Here is a 15038-nt window from a genome sequence, read left to right as displayed (position 1 = left end):
AATAATGTTCCTTTAACCTAATTTTTGTTTGTGTAATATGAATTATAGTAACAAAATCTCCCAAGGAAATGAATGCATTTAAAAGCTTACTGTTAGAGCTTTTCATTCTTTTCCTTCTCCTTCACACACATTGCCAATCTTAGTCTCAGGGAATTTCTTTGTGGACAAAAAAAACCATTTCTAAAGTGCAGTCTGAACCCCAGGATTCATTGAAAGAGCATTGGGCCCCTGTAGCCAGCTGAATAATAGCTCTGCAAAAAACAAAAGCGGACAACTGCTAGCAGCAGCTGGCACAGTCATGCTCTTCAGAAATGGGAAAAGCTTGAGCACTGTGCCCCCACAAGCATTCCTCCTCCGGCTCCATGCATGATACAGCTTGCAAATCCCCCTCCACAGCACATTACATTTCCTTTCACCTGCTGCTGAGTCTCTGGAGGGATTGCTTGGCACATGGTGTGGGTGGATCAATGAAATTTGCTGTTTCTTGGTTACCTGTAGAGAAAGCCTGAAAGTGAGGAACAAGTAACGCTGCAGCTTACAATAACCACGGGCATAAGTCATCCACCACAGCAGCAGGCACTTGACTCTGTTTGCCTTGATTATGTTTTTCTGCAACAGCAATGCATTTCCCATTCCTTGGAAGCTTAACACATCTCTCTCTTTCTCTTTCTCACGCACATTAATGCACCACTCTAGCCCCAAGCTTACATCACACTTATCCCCACAAGACAAATCTCAAGTGAGATCCCAATGCACCAGCCTTCCTCTTGACCATTTGTTCCACATTTCTGAGCCATGCTTTATATCAGGTCCCCTCGTGGATGTTTGCTGGCTGCCAGAGAAGATTGCAGTTTCTGAGATGAGGTGCTTTCATACTTTTCAAGGCAGTGATTTATTAATGGGGGGGATGGGGGAGAGCCAGGAAAATTCTCATCCTGCCCATTCTATACTATTTCTTCTCTATACCCCCACAGAAATTAGGTTACATACTTTGTGACTGAAATAACAAATGAGCCACTGTTTGCACGCACAGAAGAATGTGGGAAATTGTGCCTATTGTGCCCATTTGTGTACATGTAATACTTAGTCCTGCCATGAGTGCAGGGGACTAGACTAGATGACCTCTCAAGGTCCCTTCCAGTCCTATGATTCTAGGATGGTGATGATTCTATGGTGACTCACCCATTTGGTACACCCGGTGAGTGTGTCATTGTGGGTATGTCTGAATGCATACATTTTTGCTGGCATATCCATTGTATCCATTTTTAAAACTGTAAAGCTGCATGTTCAATAACACCCTACCTAGGGAATGTATTTCCAACACCCCCATCTAATCTCTGTCTTTTCATACACTAGCTATCCTTATTTGTTGATAATATTGTGATGTGCTGTTTACCTCAGTCAGAAGGTTGAAGGCCTTCCCATGCCTCCTATCCTTTAAGAATTTAACAAATAAATCACTGCTTTGGAATGCAGTTCACTAGAGTTCACTGCTCTGGTAAATGGTTTGCTATAGCTCTATGCATAATGTAGATGTAGCAGTAGGTTAAATGCTACAGTGCAGTGGTCTGAGGACAAAGTCACTGCCATTATACTGCTGACAGGGATGCTACTTGGGTAGCAATAAACAGAAGTGAGAGGTGCAGGAAACACAGGCCCTGATTCATCAAAGTACTTAAGCACTTTCCTGATTTTAAACATATGAGTAGCCCTGTTATAATCAAAGTGACTGCCTGCATGCTTAAAGTTATGTGCTTAAACATCTTGTTGAGCTGGGGCTTTGGCTGGAAGCAGGTGGGTGTTGTTGCTGAAGGCAGAATGTAAAATCTGAGCTGCTTAGTCAGAAATAATGACAGGTTGAAGTATATTTTTCTGCACTGCTGCAGTCTTTGTTACACTGAGACACATTTTGCTGAAACGGTAGGATTTCATATGCTCCTAAAACTAAATAGTTGACCCCTAGTTGCACTTAATCCAGGATGCAGATGGGTTAGATGGTTGGAACTGGCGAGGTGGTTACTATAAAGTCTTGCTTGCAAATAAGGGTAACATTGACCAGCCTGCAGCAGGTTGGGTTGCCTGTGGACCTTACATCTCCACAGATCTCTCCCTCCTAGGAAGTCACACATTATCCCATTTCTGCAATCTACTGAGCACTCTCAACTCCCACTTACTTCAGCTCCTTGCAGGATTGAGTTTTGTATCAGAAGAAAACTATAGCATAGGCGAGCTAAAAACTTCTGAATACTGTCTGTGGCCCAGTGCTTGGTGTCAACCCTGGGAATGGGGATAGAATAAGCAAGGCCTAGATGCAAGTTAGGAAGTAAACTCAAACAGAAACAATTTCCTCCTCAAAAGCTACAAATGAATGTTCCTGGGCCAGGAGAAACCTGCCCCCTTTCCCATTAGGGAACAGTTTTATTTAGGTTGGTGGAACCTCCGTTATTTTTAAAGGATTTTCCTTTATGTCCAGATATACTCCAGTCATTCCTTCTGTGTGAGAAGTAGGCACAGAGGAACTGGGGTGGATAAATTCAGAACCCGAGTGAACCTTTACCCAGAGCTCAAGCTGAATCAAACCTTCTTTGGAAAAAATAATAATATGATCCTAAATCTAGTTAGATCTAGTGTTTCAGTTCAGCCTATTAGAAAAATAGGAGGAAGTTGCAAAATTCAGATTCAGATCTGATTTCCCATTTTGAACACACTCTAAAAGTCTGGAACCAAGTTGTTTGCATTTTCTGGTGATCTCTGCACATCCAGGTTCTGGCTGGGACCAGAAGTGCCTAAATATCACTAGAGAGCTTGTTCTCATGAAATCCTAAACCCAGGATCACCAGTTTAAGACAATCAGCTTGTTCTGATCCTTATCCAAAATGAACCTCCAGATCTTCTAAGCTTCCACCCACCCGTAGCAAATAAATCACAAACAAAGACCCAGGATGTGTAGAGGAATTTCCCTAAACTGAGGGATCAGTAAGTGTTTCCTATCTCTTGAGTTACAGCAAAGGGGCAGCTGCAAATGCACTTCAAGAGTCCTACGAAGTATAAGGTATTCCTGGCTGGTGGCAGAAAATAAAATGTCTGTGAGTCCTGGCAAGTGGGTCTGTTATTATAATAATGCATTAAGCCACTAGAGCTGCCTCCTTCCATTCAGCAATGAACAAGGAAAGATATGCTGTGTGCTTACATAGCATTGAACCAACTGACAGGCCACAAGAACAGGAGATATTTAGGAACATAATTTGGATAATGACTTTCTGTGGATAGGATCCAGATCTCATCTTGTTCCCCACTCAAATGGCTTCATTCTCCTTATGGGAGAGGCAGAGAGAGATGATGGTTTCGAAGCAGGGGAGAAATGATGCAGCCACTGAACGGACACAGCATGAGCAAGCTCCCCCTTCACCTTGCCCTATCAGTGTACCTCAAATCTCACTGAAGGGGCACCCCATGAAAGTGACTCCTCCTGTCCCTTTCATGCATTGGTCTCTGCAGAGATTACTAGCAACAGGGTCAAGTAGTGCCAGTTGCAATGGTGGACTCCTGATGCAGAGATTTGTCTGCTAGGATCAGGACTGAGAACTTTCAAACTCAATTCACACAAGCTGTCTAACAGCCATCAGATGGTGGCACCTCTTGGCCACTACTGTCCTGTGCTGGATTTGAACTGGTGACCTATCAGTGACAATGAATCGTTCCTTTACCAGGGAACAATCTGAAGCCCCATATAGCACCTCAATCTTCCTTTTATAGGCCTGGGCTTAAGAGGTGAATTGCTACAGTTGTATTCAAAAGCCAAACACTGTACATGGAGACAACAAAATCAGCAACAGATCATCTGCTAGGTTCTGCTGTTATACACCTGTAGCCTCATTAAAGTCAATGGGTATGTGCACGGTGACGAAGAGGAGAACCTTCTCCAATATGCACAGGGACTAGAACAGTATGGCCCTGATTCTTAATTGCTTCAAAGCATTTTCCACCTTTTTTTCACAAGTGCAAATGACTACACAGGGCCTGATTCTCATTTAAACTAAGGCCTCTTTGCACCTCTCTGGCAGTGTAAAGGGGCCATAAAGTAGGGGCACATTACATTTATGCCACATCAAGGCCCTTTATGCTGCAGGAGTGGTATAAAAGTGTAACTGAAAATTCAGGCCCCAGGCTGCAAGGCAGTGGTGAAGCTGGGTTTGATTCTAATCTCATTTACCCCGACTACAGCAGTGTAATCCCATTGGCTCCAATAGAGCTAGGCTGGATTTACACAGATGTAAGAGAGATCAGAATCCAGCCGTACTGCTTTTAGAAATAATGCACACTAGGAAGGAGAATGGGATTTTCCCAGCAATGTGTTTTAAAAGATAAGTGTAGGATATTGATTGTATTTAAATCTGGGTGAAAGGTGCAGTATAAATATTAGGTATCGTGAACTAGGCTATATTATTTGAGACCTCAAATAGTTTTTTAAATTGTTTCCATTAAAGCTTTACAGTTCACCTTTCAGCCTTTTTTATGGTAGGTTTTAAATTCTAATGTGCAGGGAGAGGACTGAGGCAGGTAACTTAAAGCTGCTTTTGCATGGTGAATTCTGGCTGCTGTTATGCAAAGAATACTCTGTGGTAATTAGGTAGCCCTCTGGCCCATAAGGTTGTGAACCTGGTGTCGTAAATGCAGCTGGGCTTCTGGTGTCAGGCCCATGAGGGATCTGTGCTGTGTTTGCTTATTCTATAGAGATAAACAGTCTAAGGTTAGCATCACATTGTTAACATAGTAACTGGCATAAAACGCTTGCTTATTTGGACAGGGATGTTCTGATTACAGCTGCTGTGACCACTATGATCCAGAAAACCCAGTCCCAGAGCATGGGACACAACACAGACACCTCAACTTGGGCTGCTCAGAACTCAAGCCTAATTGGTGCTTCGGTGGGAGACTACAAGTTAAAACGCAGGCATTGCAGGAAGCTGTGTTAGTGACTCTTCTCCTGGAATTAATGACCCAGAATAGTGCTAGATGAAGCAGTGCTGCTAGTGGGACCTTTATGACCAGGATCACAATCTCAAAGTTTAGGTTCCATGCTTCCAAGGTCCTGATTTCTTGGGGTCATTAAAGATTTCATGGTATTCTTGGCAGAAGCAGCATGTGTCCTGGTTTTATTCCACCTTAAACAACTTCCCCTGCTCTAGTTGCAAGTGGATACAGGATTCTTCCCTCTGGTCTAAACTGTTTTCTAAAGGCACCTTGTGCTGTCAGACAGCACCTATGTGCCACCCCAGAAATGGTTGCAATTTAGTGATGGGTTAAATGATACCTGTTTTTTAAAGCTCTTTTGAAGGCAGCTAACTTCAACAGGAAACTCTCTCCTTCAATTCCCTTCTCCTCATCCTTTCACACACTCTAATAACTCAGGACTGCTCCAACACTGGAAACATAAACCTTGCAGAAGGATTGTCCGTCTGCCCCACAAAATATGATAGAGGCACTATCACTCTTACCCCATACCCACTGGCCATGTTCCCATAATCTTACGGGACAGGAGTAACCCTAACTCCATGTGGGTTTAATTCCTTCATGCAATGTAAATCCTATTAAGGTGCCCAGATAATGGCAGGATCTTCCCCCCATACTTCTACTCCTGCCAGTATTTTGATAGGCCCAGTTACGTGCTGCTTAGCTGGTTATAAGCTTTCCTGACAGCTTTCCCAAGACCTTTGACACAGACCCATTTCTCTTTTCCCTTCTCCTAACCTACTATGCTTTCTCTTTCCCCATCCCCTCCACCTCTTCTCCCTTTCCCCTTCCGGTCTTCTCCTCCACGTCCTCTCCTCTGTCTCTATCCCTCTCTTTCCCCATTCTCTTTCTTCTCCTGCTCCCATCTCCCACCTGCACAGCATTGAAAGTCCAAGCTAAGTACAGTGTTTGCAATGCTCTAGCCATCTGACATCTCCACAGGGATCCCACCTCCCCACACTGAGGCAGCCCCAGGGCAGCATCCTTGGAAATTGTACCATTCATCACATTGCATCTCCTGACCATCGCAGCCCTATGATGCAGGAGGTTGCATTCTACTGCTCAGCTCACAAATAGTGGATCACAGGCTGGGGAGTCAGGCAGTTCTGAGTCTCAGATTTTTACAGAATAAGAACCCATGGGGGAGCAGCAAGTACTCAGCACCATCTGCCAATGTGTAAAGCCTTTTAGGGCTTTCAGTAGCTGGAGGGGATTTCTCTCCATTGCTACCTGTATGCCTCTTAAATTATGTATGTACCCCATCCTTTGCATCTTGGTTTCCAAATGCACAGGCGGAGATGAGGCAGCAGGAGCAGTGGCTGTAGGGACATTGCCAACTTGCCTTTCCAAGCTGCCATAAAATGCCTTGTACCTTTTGGGCCAGATTGGGCTTGGTTCCTACATGGGAGCTCAATTGAGAGACAGTGCTTGCAGCCTTCCCTCCCACCATCCCCATGTGTACTCCATTCCCAAACTCAGAGGCCAAGCACCATTGCAATCTCCCTGTCAACACTCATAGCCCCTGCACACCAGGCAGTGGCGTGTTGCAGCAGACTAATCTCATGTACAGCCTGGCCAGAAGCAGAGAGAGATTCCCCCACCCAGCCTTATTCCTGTGTCTCCTCACTGATGTGCACACAAAAGATCAGTTCATCCGCCATGGTCCTTGCCATCCTCTGCCAATTGTGAGATTCATCCACCAGGATCTGGGCTGAGGCCTCCAACCTCATCTCGTATAGTTATTGTGTGTTAAAGCAGTGCCTGGAGGTGCCATAGCACCACATGCTGTGCAAACACCTAACGAGAGACAGTCCCTGGCCCAAAGAGCTCACAGTCTAAATCCACAAGACAGCCAATGGGTAGGTGGGAAAACAGAAGAAGGAAGTGACTCGCCCAAGGTCACATAGCAGACAGTGGCAGAATAGAGAATAGAGCGTGGATTTCCTGACTCCCAGCCCAGTGCACCATTGCATGGTGCCTCAACCATATAAGCCAACACATCCAAGAGAGGGGGATTTTCAGTTGCCATCAACCTGGCCTAGATCAGAACCCGTAATCGAGCCCACGGCAAGACTGCATCTGGCAGTGAGCCTCACAGCACAGACAGACAGATTCACACTAGCCTGGCTCATGGTAACACGCTAAAAATAGCACCGTAGATGCTGCATCTCAGGCAGCTCACACTCTCAAGCCCGTGGGTCCCAGCTCAGGTGGCTAGTAGCCTGAGTCTCTGTCAGTACTGCAACATCCGCACTGCTATTTTTAGCACGCTGGCTTGAGCCTGCTAACGCAAGTCTGTCTACCCAGGTTGGGAGGCTCGCCCTCAGCTGCAGTGTAGACATACTCCAAGACAGGAAGAGTCTCTGGGTCTCATTTTCAATCCCCAGAGCCTTCCACTCTGCCAACTCATCCGCCCCCCTTCCCTTCTGTTCTTTTTCCTTTTCTCAAAATCAGAGCTGGTGGTGAGCATAGGAGCCCAAGTCCCAGGCAGATTATTAACACCAGTAATAAAGAGCACAACTTTACAAGGACAAGGAGTTTGCTACACTCATTAATTTTGCTCATAATAGGTGATTAATGTGCAGAAAGGCAATACCGGGCCGGCAGTAATTGCTTTTTGGGTTTAGAACGCTAAGTGGGAAAGTTAGAAGTCATTTCCAGCCATTGCTTTCTTTCTCTTCTTTTGCTCTCTCTTGCTTGCTCTCTTATTTTTGCTTCACAAGAATTGATTTTTTGCCCATGCCTTTTCTTCATTATAAGTCATTATATTTCATCATTACAAGACTTTGGTCATATTTCACTGCTTTCTCATTATGTTTTTATAATTCTCTCTTCCCAATATTATCATACATAGGCAAAACCAGGGAGGAGAATTCAACAGGCTCGGGTCTATATTAATGACGTGGCTCTTGCCGGAGTTAATTAGCTGCCATATTTCCAGCCACTTTTGACCTTTAAGCAGACAGCGGCAATCTGTTTTCCCACTTCCTCCCCTAGATTGCACAGCCTCCTTCCAGTGTAACTCTCCAGGAGAACATCCCATGACTCAAGGTTAATGCCTTGTGCACATGTAAATACCATTTCATGCCATCTTCAGACCGTGAATAGCTTTTTTTCCAATGGGACATCAGAACTAGGGGGGCAGACGGAGTGGTTACTGAATAACAAGAGGCACTTTGATCTACGCCAAAGCTTCATGTGGCACAGTGGTGTTCTCCGTGCACTGATTGAGAAATGGAGTCAATTGATGTAATGATGGGAAAGAATTTTCTAGTCAAGTTTGCTGCTGTTTTAAGACTGCACTCCTGGGTGGGTCAGCTAGCACTAGGGATTGAATCTGTCAGCGCTGGGCTAAACTCATGAGCCACTACTGCCTGAGCTAAGAGACCCCTTCTCTTTTAGTCAAGATTGTAGCAGGCTCATCAACTTCTGTGTAAGGCCAGCCACAACTAGAGAGGGACAGAGAGACATGCTAAGTAGCAGTGGGTTACAATGGTACCTGCAGTGGAGCATGTCTAGGAGCACATTTTTCAAAAGTGATTAATTATTTTGGGTGCCCCAGATGTGGGGGTGCCTAAACTGAGACACCTAAAAGGGGCCTGATTTTGAGAAAGTGCCCAGGACCCAACTTCTGAAAATCAGACTCTTCTAAGGAGTCTCAAGCTGGACACACAAATTAAAGCACCCAAGATCACAAGTAACTCTGGAAACCTTGGGCTTATCTTTACAATAGGCTGAGTCAGAACACCATGGTTAAATGCTGGAATAAATTGCCTAGGGAGGCTGTGGAATCTCCATCATTGGAGATTTTTAAGAGCAGGTTGGAAAAACACCTGTCAGGGATGATCTAGATAATACTTAGTCCTGCTATGAGTGCAAGAGACTGGACTATATGACCTCTTGAGGTCCTTTCCAGTCCTATGATTCTATGTGCGAACAAGCCCTTGGACCTAATTCCAAATGCAAACCTCACTGCTCCTCTCATCTCTATCAAAACATAGAAGACAATTCAGCTATCATCCTTTACCCCTCTCTCCCTCTGCTTCTCTGTTACATTGCCACTGCATGTCTGGCTTGGTTTTAACTCCAATAAAAGCAAACAGTGTTTTAATTTGTACAGCAGGATTGATTGTCATTTAGGCTCTAATTTACAAAAAAAAATAGTTGGAAAAATATAAAGATCTAGCCCAGACAGAACTGACTTGCATTGAAGACTGCTGTACACCAGCATCTGAAGGAAGTTGCCTCCATTTCTGGAATTTGGCACTCACTGTAAAGACCTGCACAGGGCAGGATTGCAGAAGTTTCTCTGATAGAGTGGAGGCTGTAAGACACACACACACACACACACACACACACACACACACACACACACACACACACACACACACACACACCCACCAATTACAGGAGGCTGAGTTTCATATCTAGCACCGCCACAAGTTCATCTGTGAGTGCCTTATTCACTCACCTCTCCTGAAATCCCCACCCATTTCTGCTTCTCCTCTCACCTTGATTATTGCAACAGCCTTATCTATGGCTTCCCTCTAGTCCCATATCTCCCAGGCTCTAGCATGGTTTGAATGCTACTCCTCCCCTTTTCAGATATCTGAAGTGTGACTGCATCACTCTTACCTCCTCTGGTTTCCCCCATTCAATTCAAAATTGCCCACCTTGCCCTTAAAGCACTCCACGGACTTGCTTTCTCCTTCTTCATGAAGTTTGTCTCTTTTTATTCCCTCACCTCACTCCCTCTGGGCATCTGGCACTGGCCTAGTCTCTGCTCCTCTGCACAATCTGGCCTCCACAGGTGTAAGAGCCTTCCCCTCTGCAACTATAATAAGGAGCAAACTTCTCTATATCCGTCTACTGCATCACTTCACCTTTCCTTTGTAGATTGTACTGTTTACAGCTGGTCAACATATGTCCACAAAACATTTTTGATAACAAATGGCCTTTAGCTAAACAAAACTTTTTTATAAAAAATTGTCAGTATTTTTCCATCTTCCACAAACTGTTTGCCAATTTTTTTATTGAAATCGTAATCAAAATTTTTGCTTTCATGGAAAATTGAATTTTCTTACTGAGAACCAAGCAAGCAGAATATTCCAATATACATTTTGATAAAAAGTATCATGGAAATTTTCACAAAAATGTGGTCCATTTTGAACCTGCAAAACCAAAACAACTTCAAATACCTTGTATTAAATCATTTTCCTGATTTTGCTCAGCTCTTGTACTGCGTATTTGTCATAACTAAACCCGCCAGCATCTCAATACTGAGGAAAGCAGAGTCAAGTTTGTAGGAGAGGGACATTGGCTGGCCCTGATGCATCATGGACCTTTTCTGTCTGAGGCCACCTGGTCCAGTCTCCTCATTTGATAGTCACTTCCTGACTAGGGCTGTCTGTTGGGGTCAATCAGATACCAGGTTTTCCCCCTACACCGGCCACCAGTTTCAGCCTGTCACAGTGCTGAATGGCTAGGATCAGATGATGGCTTAGACAAATTAGCAGTAAAATATGTAAGATAGGACCTTAATTAATTAAATAAGAAACTTTCCAGTCCCCCATGGCTGCACCTGTGGGCACCTCCAGTCTGATTTCTATCCCTACAGCTAAACCAGAAACGTGTCTCATCTCCCTTGAGTTCCAACAGCTCTAGCCTACTGCTCAGACCTTTGCTAGGTAACGGCACCCTGTAATTTTAGCTCCCTGGTAGCTGCAGCTGATTGCCCACTTGTACCCCTTTCAAGTAGTCCCAGCTGGACTCTGTATCTGTCTAATTTTCCCAGCCAGCAGGAGGTGGCTATCTGCTTTGCTCCCTCAGACTCTATCTGCAGCCCTTGGAGTGGGAGGAAGTTGCTGTCTCTTCCTCAGGCAAACCAGATGCAGCCTTTTGCATGAGGAGGAGAGAAATGGAGAAGGCCCCCAAAGAGCTCCTGATCAAGCAGCACAGAGAGCCCAGCCACTCAGAGAACCCAAAGGGACCAAAAGAAAAAGACCAGGGGTCAATGGAAAGCAAAAGACTGGAGTAAGGAATGGGGTCAAATGTGAGACAAAATAGTATCATTGGGGAATCGCAGAGTGAAACAACTTGCATCTGTGGGTGGAGAAATGGGTCCCACCCAGAGAAAACTCAAGTAGAGGGGTAAGATGAAACGGAAAACAGTCTCCATCAAATGGGGAGACAACAGAAAAGCAGTGGGACAGGGAAAGGCTGGAGATGGAGCCTCTGTTTGACCATGCCCAGCTACCATCTTCAAAGATGCTAAAACCTGTCCTCAGAAGGTGCGAATATGTTTTAAACCCCACCTTCAAGGCCTTGGAGACATGAGGAAACTCCCCAAGTGTAGGGCAGCCAGCTGGCATCCTCTGCCATGTTCTGAGTCCACTGCTGGGGCAAAAGGGAGGTAAACCCCATAAATTATAGTCTCCCCTCTACACTGGATTAATGTGGGGACACCAGGACACTGCAGCCACTTGAGAGAGAGAGAGAAATTAAAAGAGAAATGAGTCTGAGTCTCAGTCATACTTCATCCTCATCACACTCCTACCAGAGGATTCTCAGAGCAACAGAGATGACAGATCAAGTTAACCTCCCACTGGGCCTAGTGAAGATGGAAGGATGGAGGCTTCACCTTATCGTTGCAGGAATTCCCTAGTAACAGTCAGTCCCTGTTCTCAAAGTCCCCTGAGGGCCCTCCGTCCTTCCAGGTCCCTGGGGAGAAAACGTGGGGAAATATAGATGCATTTCCTTCCAGGATTCTCCTCCCATCCTGTCTGCATTTGAAATGTCCTCCCCCACCCTTTGAAGACTGACTCAGTTCCCCTTCCATGGCACAGCTCTTTCCCATTCCCCTGTTGCTTTAAATCAATGATTACAGAGAGTGTCAGTGCTGCTTCTCAAGCGAAGGGGAGGGGAGCTTGTTGGTCTCTGTAAATTTATTTTGAAATGTTAAACTCGGCTCTTTGTCAGAGAGGAATTATCCCCACTATATTTTATAGCTGTCTCCGGAGAGCTCCCACACTCACTTCCCCTCTCACTCCTCCCTTAGATTGAACCATCCTCCTCGGCTGGCTGCTGGCAAGCACTCTGGGGAAGTTTCATCTCTAATTGGCTGCAAAGATCAAAGTCTGATCCAGATCTTAGACAGACAGTGGCTGTTTATATACCATCATTAGGAGCAGTCTGCGTCTTCGCCACCAGCAGCTTGGCATCCAGTGCAGAGGGATTCCCAAGCCCCTTTCCGAAGGAATGGGTAGGGCTAAGTATCTGATCCTGTGAGCTGCCGCCTGCTCCTATCTCCCGCACATGGTGCTCACTGTGTCTCAGGAGCTGCTCAGCACCTGGCAGCATCAGATCCTGTTCCAAAGGACTGCAGCACGGTGCAGACAGGCACAGGTGCATGTCAGATTCTTTTTCTTTCTGGGGAAAAGTGTTGGGTCACCCATCCTGAGACCAGTCACAAACTCAGGCCCTGTGATCTGCTGACTGCAGGGACCAATCCCTAGGGTCTCCCAGGGCAGCAAGTTACCCCTAGAGGGGTAAGAAGGAAGTAAGGCTGCAGCCCCATGCTCTTTTGCCCAGGCCTGCCATGCTGTCTGCCGGTGGAAGGAGCACACTCTGCACACTTCTAAAAGAGTAGCCCAGCAGCTGTGCTCCGTCGGGGCTCCAGGAGCTGCTTAGCACCACTGAAGCACAGTGCCACTAGCACTGCCCACAACATGTGACTGTGTCTAAAAGGTACATTAAATTTCCTCCTTGTTAATACTCTGTAACAACGAGGCTTGGCACTGAATGGGCATAATAACAAATAGGAGCATAAGAACTGCCTTAGTGGATAAGACCAATGGGGCCCCCATCTCATCTTGTACCCTGTATCTGCCAACGGCCAGTGCCAGGCACTCAGAGGAAGGTACAAGAATCCTCATAATGCACACGTATGGGATAGCCTGTCTTCCCACAGGGGAGGCTCCTTTTTAACCAGGGTTGGCATGTGTTCTGGTGCAGGAGGGTTAATTCCCCTAATGCATTTTTATCTTCTAAAGTAACTGTATATATTCTCATTATTCATGTCAGTCCTGTTTTGTAATTCTCTTGTTCTCAATTATATCTTTTGGCAGTGAGTTCCACAGGTCAATTATGCATTTAAAATACATCATTTACTTATATTCATTTTAAATGTGTTTAATGTGTTGCCTTTCCGATTTCACCCAGTCACCCTGTTTTAGTATTGTGATATAGATATACACACACACTGAGGATTTATATTGTGTTTTATATATCTCAAGTGCTGTACAAAAGAGATTGAACTCCCCTTTCACCCAATGAGAGCTCCTCTGGGTCAGAGTGACAGAGTGGTAGAGGATCCTGGCACTGCCACTGTCTATGCTGTATGCATTCTGTAGATCAATAAGATTTTAGTCTCTGGGGCTCTCAATCCAGCTTGTTTCATCAGCATTAAACTCACATGAAGAAAAAATCGCTAAATTCAATGTCTAGCAAACTCCCCCGTTCTCTGCAGGTTCCTATTCCTCATCATGTTCGACAACAATCTCCTCAGCATTTAAAACATCCTCAGGCAAAGAAGACAAACTGGTGGTGACAGGCTGAACTGTCTCCCTCCTCCCTCCCTCCCTCTGCTGGGTCTATCTCCCAAGACTGGCGTGGGAGGAGATGAAGAGTTTGGAATTCACTCCGCTCTTTGCCTGACATCCCAGAAGGAGATTTTTCACCATTAAGTGCAATGGGGGTCATAATGAACAGCCTTTGCTTAGCCAGGAAAAGTGTCATGTGAACACCAACAGGCAGCTGATGGATGCGTGCCAGAATCCTAGGCAAGGTGTGCAGGGAACCACGGACTGCTTGGGACAGACAAGTTGGAAAAACCTAACTGACCCTGTAGTGACCTAACAAGAGATCTTCCAGTACACTCAGCCTCCGACATGGTGATCACCTCGGAAAATCTGTGGTTGCCCTGACAAATACATTGGTTATTGTATGCTGGTTTGCAGTTAAATGGTACCCAAAACAGCGGCAAAGAACTGTGCAGTCTTATGGCACTTAGTCTAGGGGGGTAACTCTTTGCACCATTGCTGTAGTGAGTAATCATGCAATGCTCAGAAGCCAGTTCTATACAGGGTCTTATCCTACTCTTATCACTGTGGTATCTGAGGGTATGTCTACACTGCAGAAAAAGACCCACAGCAGTGAGTCTCAGAGCCTAGGTCAAGATTTAGTTGGAGATTGCTCCTGCTTTGAGCAGGGATTGGACTGGATGACCTGCTGAGGTCAAGCCTGATATTCTATGATTCTAACTGGCTCTGGCTCGCAGTACTCACACTATGGCACTAAAAGTAAATGTAGACCTTCAGTCTTGGGTTGGAGCCCAGGCTCGGAAACTTGGCAAGCCCCAGACTGAGTCTGGACATCTACACTGCTATTTTAGTCCCATAGCATGAGTCCGGAGAGCCCTAGTCAGCTGACCCAGGCTCTGAGAGTCACTACCATGGGTCTTTTTTTGCACTGTAAACATACCCGAAATGTCTTCCAGTAGTACATTAAATGACATGGCTAACATTTGTCATGTGTGGTGTGCACAGCCACCTCTCCCAGGGGGAGAGTTGTGGGGGGAGGAATGAAGAGGGGTTGTTTTGGTAGGGCTTTAGTTTGAGTTGTTTTTGGATGGGGAGAGTGAAATGTACATGCTGCTTTGTGCGTATGTTAGAGATAGCAGGTCAAAGAACTGTGCCCTGCACTTGGAGCAGAGACAGTGAGATCTGGGATGCTCCTTAATTCCTGTGGGAGTTCATTCCACAGTCTTGGACTGGACTCTGAAAAAGCTCTGTTTTCTGCACAGACAAATGTTACCTAAGGCGATATGTTCCGTATTCACGCTCCTAGCCTCTGAGAACATTAGGACCTGATGTGTGAATATTGGCAGTGATGCATTTTCCCTGGCGTTTAATGCTCCAGTCTGAGAGTCCTACAATATTCAGAGCCTGGGAATGTGAATCCTTCAG

Source organism: Gopherus evgoodei, chromosome 19, assembly GCF_007399415.2.
Source record: "Gopherus evgoodei ecotype Sinaloan lineage chromosome 19, rGopEvg1_v1.p, whole genome shotgun sequence".
NCBI classification, from domain to species: domain Eukaryota; kingdom Metazoa; phylum Chordata; order Testudines; family Testudinidae; genus Gopherus; species Gopherus evgoodei.
The sequence above is the reverse complement of the archived record's forward strand: the minus strand, read 5'-3'. Positions refer to the sequence as shown.